The 6,000-nt window shown below is 41.5% G+C and overlaps 22 non-coding genes and 5 pseudogenes across 22 annotated transcripts; all 27 read left to right on the top strand.

Moving 5' to 3' along the window:
* Nucleotides 1-5: 5 nt before the first annotated feature.
* Nucleotides 6-124, top strand: LOC134901211 (5S ribosomal RNA). The gene has a single exon (XR_010174702.1). It is a non-coding gene; the product is annotated as a 5S ribosomal RNA (ribosomal RNA).
* Nucleotides 125-231: 107 nt separating this feature from the next.
* LOC134888195 (5S ribosomal RNA) lies at nt 232-349 on the top strand (annotated as a pseudogene).
* Nucleotides 350-456: 107 nt separating this feature from the next.
* LOC134886854 (5S ribosomal RNA) lies at nt 457-575 on the top strand. The gene has a single exon (XR_010170931.1). It is a non-coding gene; the product is annotated as a 5S ribosomal RNA (ribosomal RNA).
* Nucleotides 576-682: 107 nt separating this feature from the next.
* Nucleotides 683-801, top strand: LOC134896499 (5S ribosomal RNA). Its single transcript, XR_010172019.1, has one exon. It is a non-coding gene; the product is annotated as a 5S ribosomal RNA (ribosomal RNA).
* Nucleotides 802-908: 107 nt separating this feature from the next.
* LOC135067315 (5S ribosomal RNA) lies at nt 909-1,027 on the top strand. The gene has a single exon (XR_010253535.1). It is a non-coding gene; the product is annotated as a 5S ribosomal RNA (ribosomal RNA).
* Nucleotides 1,028-1,134: 107 nt separating this feature from the next.
* LOC135059357 (5S ribosomal RNA) lies at nt 1,135-1,253 on the top strand. Its single transcript, XR_010245762.1, has one exon. It is a non-coding gene; the product is annotated as a 5S ribosomal RNA (ribosomal RNA).
* Nucleotides 1,254-1,360: 107 nt separating this feature from the next.
* On the top strand, nt 1,361-1,479 carry LOC135068466 (5S ribosomal RNA). Its single transcript, XR_010254667.1, has one exon. It is a non-coding gene; the product is annotated as a 5S ribosomal RNA (ribosomal RNA).
* Nucleotides 1,480-1,586: 107 nt separating this feature from the next.
* Nucleotides 1,587-1,705, top strand: LOC135059095 (5S ribosomal RNA). Its single transcript, XR_010245512.1, has one exon. It is a non-coding gene; the product is annotated as a 5S ribosomal RNA (ribosomal RNA).
* A 107-nt stretch (nt 1,706-1,812) lies between these two features.
* Nucleotides 1,813-1,931, top strand: LOC135064852 (5S ribosomal RNA). The gene has a single exon (XR_010251149.1). It is a non-coding gene; the product is annotated as a 5S ribosomal RNA (ribosomal RNA).
* Nucleotides 1,932-2,038: 107 nt separating this feature from the next.
* Nucleotides 2,039-2,157, top strand: LOC135068201 (5S ribosomal RNA). The gene has a single exon (XR_010254406.1). It is a non-coding gene; the product is annotated as a 5S ribosomal RNA (ribosomal RNA).
* A 107-nt stretch (nt 2,158-2,264) lies between these two features.
* Nucleotides 2,265-2,383, top strand: LOC134896487 (5S ribosomal RNA). The gene has a single exon (XR_010172017.1). It is a non-coding gene; the product is annotated as a 5S ribosomal RNA (ribosomal RNA).
* Nucleotides 2,384-2,490: 107 nt separating this feature from the next.
* Nucleotides 2,491-2,609, top strand: LOC135059983 (5S ribosomal RNA). Its single transcript, XR_010246378.1, has one exon. It is a non-coding gene; the product is annotated as a 5S ribosomal RNA (ribosomal RNA).
* Nucleotides 2,610-2,716: 107 nt separating this feature from the next.
* LOC134896476 (5S ribosomal RNA) lies at nt 2,717-2,835 on the top strand. Its single transcript, XR_010172016.1, has one exon. It is a non-coding gene; the product is annotated as a 5S ribosomal RNA (ribosomal RNA).
* A 107-nt stretch (nt 2,836-2,942) lies between these two features.
* On the top strand, nt 2,943-3,061 carry LOC135060740 (5S ribosomal RNA). Its single transcript, XR_010247131.1, has one exon. It is a non-coding gene; the product is annotated as a 5S ribosomal RNA (ribosomal RNA).
* A 107-nt stretch (nt 3,062-3,168) lies between these two features.
* LOC134895900 (5S ribosomal RNA) lies at nt 3,169-3,287 on the top strand (annotated as a pseudogene).
* A 107-nt stretch (nt 3,288-3,394) lies between these two features.
* Nucleotides 3,395-3,513, top strand: LOC134902048 (5S ribosomal RNA). The gene has a single exon (XR_010175525.1). It is a non-coding gene; the product is annotated as a 5S ribosomal RNA (ribosomal RNA).
* A 107-nt stretch (nt 3,514-3,620) lies between these two features.
* On the top strand, nt 3,621-3,739 carry LOC134889923 (5S ribosomal RNA; annotated as a pseudogene).
* Nucleotides 3,740-3,846: 107 nt separating this feature from the next.
* LOC134888767 (5S ribosomal RNA) lies at nt 3,847-3,965 on the top strand (annotated as a pseudogene).
* A 107-nt stretch (nt 3,966-4,072) lies between these two features.
* LOC134896463 (5S ribosomal RNA) lies at nt 4,073-4,191 on the top strand. Its single transcript, XR_010172015.1, has one exon. It is a non-coding gene; the product is annotated as a 5S ribosomal RNA (ribosomal RNA).
* A 107-nt stretch (nt 4,192-4,298) lies between these two features.
* On the top strand, nt 4,299-4,417 carry LOC135068465 (5S ribosomal RNA). The gene has a single exon (XR_010254666.1). It is a non-coding gene; the product is annotated as a 5S ribosomal RNA (ribosomal RNA).
* Nucleotides 4,418-4,524: 107 nt separating this feature from the next.
* On the top strand, nt 4,525-4,643 carry LOC135059094 (5S ribosomal RNA). The gene has a single exon (XR_010245511.1). It is a non-coding gene; the product is annotated as a 5S ribosomal RNA (ribosomal RNA).
* A 107-nt stretch (nt 4,644-4,750) lies between these two features.
* LOC135064851 (5S ribosomal RNA) lies at nt 4,751-4,869 on the top strand. Its single transcript, XR_010251148.1, has one exon. It is a non-coding gene; the product is annotated as a 5S ribosomal RNA (ribosomal RNA).
* A 107-nt stretch (nt 4,870-4,976) lies between these two features.
* Nucleotides 4,977-5,095, top strand: LOC135068200 (5S ribosomal RNA). Its single transcript, XR_010254405.1, has one exon. It is a non-coding gene; the product is annotated as a 5S ribosomal RNA (ribosomal RNA).
* A 107-nt stretch (nt 5,096-5,202) lies between these two features.
* Nucleotides 5,203-5,321, top strand: LOC134901210 (5S ribosomal RNA). Its single transcript, XR_010174701.1, has one exon. It is a non-coding gene; the product is annotated as a 5S ribosomal RNA (ribosomal RNA).
* Nucleotides 5,322-5,428: 107 nt separating this feature from the next.
* On the top strand, nt 5,429-5,546 carry LOC134888194 (5S ribosomal RNA; annotated as a pseudogene).
* A 107-nt stretch (nt 5,547-5,653) lies between these two features.
* Nucleotides 5,654-5,772, top strand: LOC134886853 (5S ribosomal RNA). Its single transcript, XR_010170930.1, has one exon. It is a non-coding gene; the product is annotated as a 5S ribosomal RNA (ribosomal RNA).
* A 107-nt stretch (nt 5,773-5,879) lies between these two features.
* LOC134896452 (5S ribosomal RNA) lies at nt 5,880-5,998 on the top strand. Its single transcript, XR_010172014.1, has one exon. It is a non-coding gene; the product is annotated as a 5S ribosomal RNA (ribosomal RNA).
* Nucleotides 5,999-6,000: the final 2 nt, after the last annotated feature.

Here is a 6,000-nt window from a genome sequence, read left to right as displayed (position 1 = left end):
AGCTCATCTACAGCCACACCACACTGGATACGCCCAATCTCATCTGATCTTGGAAGCTAAGCAGTGTTGGGCCTGGTTAGTACTTGGATGGGAGACCACTTGGGAATACAAGGTGCTGTAGATATTTTTATACTGCCAACACCGTTCTGTTGATGCATTTCATTTTCAAACGTATTCATTTATGAACCAGTAGTTAGAAGTAGAAAAGTTCTAACAGAAACCACAAAGCTCATCTACAGCCACACCACACTGGATACGCCCAATCTCATCTGATCTTGGAAGCTAAGCAGTGTTGGGCCTGGTTAGTACTTGGATGGGAGACCACCTGGGAATACAAGGTGCTTAGATATTTTTATACTGCCAACACCGTTCTGTTGATGCATTCCATTTTCAAACGTATTCATTTATGAACCAGTAGTTAGAAGTAGAAAATTTCTAACAGAAACCACAAAGCTCATCTACAGCCACACCACACTGGATACGCCAAATCTCATCTGATCTTAGAAGCTAAGCAGTGTTGGGCATGGTTAGTACTTGGATGGGAGACCACCTGGGAATACAAGGTGCTGTAGATATTTTTATACTGCAAACACCGTTCTGTTGATGCATTCCATTTTCAAACGTATTCATTTATGAACCAGTAGTTAGAAGTAGAAAAGTTCTAACAGAAACCACAAAGCTCATCTACAGCCACACCACACTGGATACGCCCAATCTCATCTGATCTTGGAAGCTAAGCAGTGTTGGGCCTGGTTAGTACTTGGATGGGAGACCACCTGGGAATACAAGGTGCTGTAGATATTTTTATACTACCAACACCGTTCTGTTGATGCATTCCATTTTCAAACGTATTCATTTATGAAACAGTAGTTAGAAGTAGAAAAGTTCTAACAGAAACCATAAAGCTCATCTGCAGCCACACCACACTAGATACGCCCAATCTCATCTGATCTTGGAAGCTAAGCAGTGTTGGGCCTGGTTAGTACTTGGATGGGAGACCACCTGGGAATACAAGGTGCTGTAGATATTTTTATACTACCAACACCGTTCTGTTGATGCATTCCATTTTCAAATGTATTCATTTATGAACCAGTAGTTAGAAGTAGAAAAGTTCTAACAGAAACCAGAAAGTTCATCTACAGCCACACCATACTGGATACGCCCAATCTCATCTGATCTTGGAAGCTAAGCAGTGTTGGGCCTGGTTAGTACTTGGATGGGAGACCACCTGGGAATACAAGGTGCTGTAGATATTTTTATACTACCAACACCGTTCTGTTGATGCATTCCATTTTCAAACATATTCATTTATGAACCAGTAGTTAGAAGTAGAAAAGTTCTAACAGAAACCATAAAGCTCATCTAGAGCCAAGCCACACTGGATACGCCCAATCTCATCTGATCTTGGAAGCTAAGCAGTGTTGGGCCTGGTTAGTACTTGGATGGGAGACCACCTGGGAATACAAGGTGCTGTAGATATTTTTATACTACCAACACCGTTCTGTTGATGCATTCCATTTTCAAACGTGTTCATTTATGAACCAGTAGTTAGAAGTAGAAAAGTTCTAACAGAAACCACAAAGCTCATCTACAGCCACACCACACTGGATATGCCCAATCTCATCTGATCTTGGAAGCTAAGCAGTGTTGGGCCTGGTTAGTACTTGGATGGGAGACCACCTGGGAATACAAGGTGCTGTAGATATTTTTATACCGCCAACACCGTTCTGTTGATGCATTCCATTTTCAAACGTATTCATTTATGAACCAGTAGTTAGAAGTAGAAAAGTTCTAACAGAAACCACAAAGCTCATCTACAGCCACACCACACTGGATACGCCCAATCTCATCTGATCTTGGAAACTAAGCAGTGTTGGGCCTGGTTAGTACTTGGATGGGAGACCACCTGGGAATACAAGGTGCTGTAGATATTTTTATACTGCCAACACCGTTCTGTTGATGCATTCCATTTTCAAATGTATTCATTTATGAACCAGTAGTTAGAAGTAGAAAAGTTCAAACAGAAACCACAAAGCTCATCTACAGCCACACCACACTGGATACGCCCAATCTCATCTGATCTTGGAAGCTAAGCAGTGTTGGGCCTGGTTAGTACTTGGATGGGAGAACACCTGGGAATACAAGGTGCTGTAGATATTTTTATACTGCCAACACCGTTCTGTTGATGCATTCCATTTTCAAACGTATTCATTTATGAACCAGTAGTTAGAAGTAGAAAAGTTCTAACAGAAACCACAAAGCTCATCTACAGCCACACCACACTGGATACGCCCAATCTCATCTGATCTTGGAAGCTAAGCAGTGTTGGGCCTGGTTAGTACTTGGATGGGAGACCACCTGGGAATACAAGGTGCTGTAGATATTTTTATACTGCCAACACCGTTCTGTTGATGCATTCCATTTTCAAACATATTCATTTACGAACCAGTAGTTAGAAGTAGAAAAGTTCTAACAGAAACCAGAAAATTCATCTACAGCAACACCACACTGGATACGCCCAATCTCATCTGATCTTGGAAGCTAAGCAGTGTTGGGCCTGGTTAGTACTTGGATGGGAGACCACCTGGGAATACAAGGTGCTGTAGATATTTTTATACTGCCAACACTGTTCTGTTGATGCATTCCATTTTCAAACGTATTCATTTATGAACCAGTAGTTAGAAGTAGAAAAGTTCTAACAGAATCCACAAAGCTCATCTACAGCCACACCACACTGGATACGCCCAATCTCATCTGATCTTGGAAGCTAAGCAGTGTTGGGCCTGGTTAGTACTTGGATGGGAGACCACCTGGGAATACAAGGTGCTGTAGATATTTTTATACTACCAACACCATTCTGTTGATGCATTCCATTTTCAAACGTATTCATTTATGAAACAGTAGTTAGAAGTAGAAAAGTTCTAACAGAAACCATAAAGCTCATCTACAGCCACACTACACTGGATACGCCCAATCTCATCTGATCTTGGAAGCTAAGCAGTGTTGGGCCTGGTTAGTACTTGGATGGGAGACCACCTGGGAATACAAGGTGCTGTAGATATTTTTATACTACCAACATCGTTCTGTTGATGCATTCCATTTTCAAACGTATTCATTTATGAACCAGTAGTTAGAAGTAGAAAAGTACTAACAGAAACCATAAAGCTCTTCTACAGCCACACCACACTGGATATGCCCAATCTCATCTCATCTTGGAAGCTAAGCAGTGTTGGCCCTGATTAGTACTTGGATGGGAGACCACCTGGGAATACAAGTTGCTGTAGATAATTTTATACTGCCAACACCGTTCTGTTGATGCATTCCATTTTAAAACGTATTCATTTATGAACCAGTAGTTAGAAGTAGAAAAGTTATAACAGAAACCACAAAGTTCATCTACAGCCACACCACACTGGATACGCCCAATCTCATCTGATCTTGGAAGCTAAACAGTGTTGGGCCTGGTTAGTACTTGGATGGGAGACCACCTGGGAATACAAGGTGCTGTAGATAATTTTATACTGCCAACACCGTTCTGTTGATGCATTCCATTTTCAAACGTATTCATTTATGAACAAGTAGTTAGAAGTAGAAAAGTTCTAACAAAAACCAGAAAATTCATCTTCAGCCACACCACACTGGATACGCCCAATCTCATCTCATCTTGGAAGCTAAGCAGTGTTGGGCCTGGTTAGTACTTGGATGGGAGACCACCTGGGAATACAAGGTGCTGTAGATATTTTTATACTACCAACACCGTTCTGTTGATGCATTCCATTTTCAAACGTATTCATTTATGAACCAGTAGTTAGAAGTAGAAAAGTTCTAACAGAAACAACAAAGCTCATCTACAGCCACAGCACACTGGATACGCCCAATCTCATCTAATCTTGGAAGCTAAGCAGTGTTGGGCCTGGTTAGTACTTGGATGGGAGACCACCTGGGAATACAAGGTGCTGTAGATATTTTTATACTACCAACACCGTTCTGTTGATGCATTCCATTTTCAAATGTATTCATTTATGAACCAGTAGTTAGAAGTAGAAAAGTTCTAACAGAAACCAGAAAGTTCATCTACAGCCACACCACACTGGATACGCCCAATCTCATCTGATCTTGGAAGCTAAGCAGTGTTGGGCCTGGTTAGTACTTGGATGGGAGACCACCTGGGAATACAAGGTGCTGTAGATATTTTTATACTACCAACACCGTTCTGTTGATGCATTCCATTTTCAAACATATTCATTTATGAACCAGTAGTTAGAAGTAGAAAAGTTCTAACAGAAACCATAAAGCTCATCTAGAGCCAAGCCACACTGGATACGCCCAATCTCATCTGATCTTGGAAGCTAAGCAGTGTTGGGCCTGGTTAGTACTTGGATGGGAGACCACCTGGGAATACAAGGTGCTGTAGATATTTTTATACTACCAACACCGTTCTGTTGATGCATTCCATTTTCAAACGTATTCATTTATGAACCAGTAGTTAGAAGTAGAAAAGTTCTAACAGAAACCACAAAGCTCATCTACAGCCACACCACACTGGATATGCCCAATCTCATCTGATCTTGGAAGCTAAGCAGTGTTGGGCCTGGTTAGTACTTGGATGGGAGACCACCTGGGAATACAAGGTGCTGTAGATATTTTTATACCGCCAACACCGTTCTGTTGATGCATTCCATTTTCAAACGTATTCATTTATGAACCAGTAGTTAGAAGTAGAAAAGTTCTAACAGAAACCACAAAGCTCATCTACAGCCACACCACACTGGATACGCCCAATCTCATCTGATCTTGGAAACTAAGCAGTGTTGGGCCTGGTTAGTACTTGGATGGGAGACCACCTGGGAATACAAGGTGCTGTAGATATTTTTATACTGCCAACACCGTTCTGTTGATGCATTCCATTTTCAAATGTATTCATTTATGAACCAGTAGTTAGAAGTAGAAAAGTTCAAACAGAAACCACAAAGCTCATCTACAGCCACACCACACTGGATACGCCCAATCTCATCTGATCTTGGAAGCTAAGCAGTGTTGGGCCTGGTTAGTACTTGGATGGGAGAACACCTGGGAATACAAGGTGCTGTAGATATTTTTATACTACCAACACCGTTCTGTTGATGCATTCCATTTTCAAACGTATTCATTTATGAACCAGTAGTTAGAAGTAGAAAAGTTCTAACAGAAACCACAAAGCTCATCTACAGCCACACCACACTGGATACGCCCAATCTCATCTGATCTTGGAAGCTAAGCAGTGTTGGGCCTGGTTAGTACTTGGATGGGAGACCACTTGGGAATACAAGGTGCTGTAGATATTTTTATACTGCCAACACCGTTCTGTTGATGCATTCCATTTTCAAACGTATTCATTTATGAACCAGTAGTTAGAAGTAGAAAAGTTCTAACAGAAACCACAAAGCTCATCTACAGCCACACCACACTGGATACGCCCAATCTCATCTGATCTTGGAAGCTAAGCAGTGTTGGGCCTGGTTAGTACTTGGATGGGAGACCACCTGGGAATACAAGGTGCTTAGATATTTTTATACTGCCAACACCGTTCTGTTGATGCATTCCATTTTCAAACGTATTCATTTATGAACCAGTAGTTAGAAGTAGAAAATTTCTAACAGAAACCACAAAGCTCATCTACAGCCACACCACACTGGATACGCCAAATCTCATCTGATCTTAGAAGCTAAGCAGTGTTGGGCATGGTTAGTACTTGGATGGGAGACCACCTGGGAATACAAGGTGCTGTAGATATTTTTATACTGCAAACACCGTTCTGTTGATGCATTCCATTTTCAAACGTATTCATTTATGAACCAGTAGTTAGAAGTAGAAAAGTTCTAACAGAAACCACAAAGCTCATCTACAGCCACACCACACTGGATACGCCCAATCTCATCTGATCTTGGAAGCTAAGCAGTGTTGGGCCTGGTTAGTACTTGGATGGGAGACCACCTGGGAATACAAGGTGCTGTAGATATT

This window comes from Pseudophryne corroboree, chromosome 3, assembly GCF_028390025.1.
Source record: "Pseudophryne corroboree isolate aPseCor3 chromosome 3, aPseCor3.hap2, whole genome shotgun sequence".
Classification (NCBI taxonomy): Eukaryota; Metazoa; Chordata; class Amphibia; order Anura; family Myobatrachidae; genus Pseudophryne; species Pseudophryne corroboree.
Note: the sequence above shows the minus strand (reverse complement) of the source record. Positions and strands in the feature narration are given on the sequence as shown.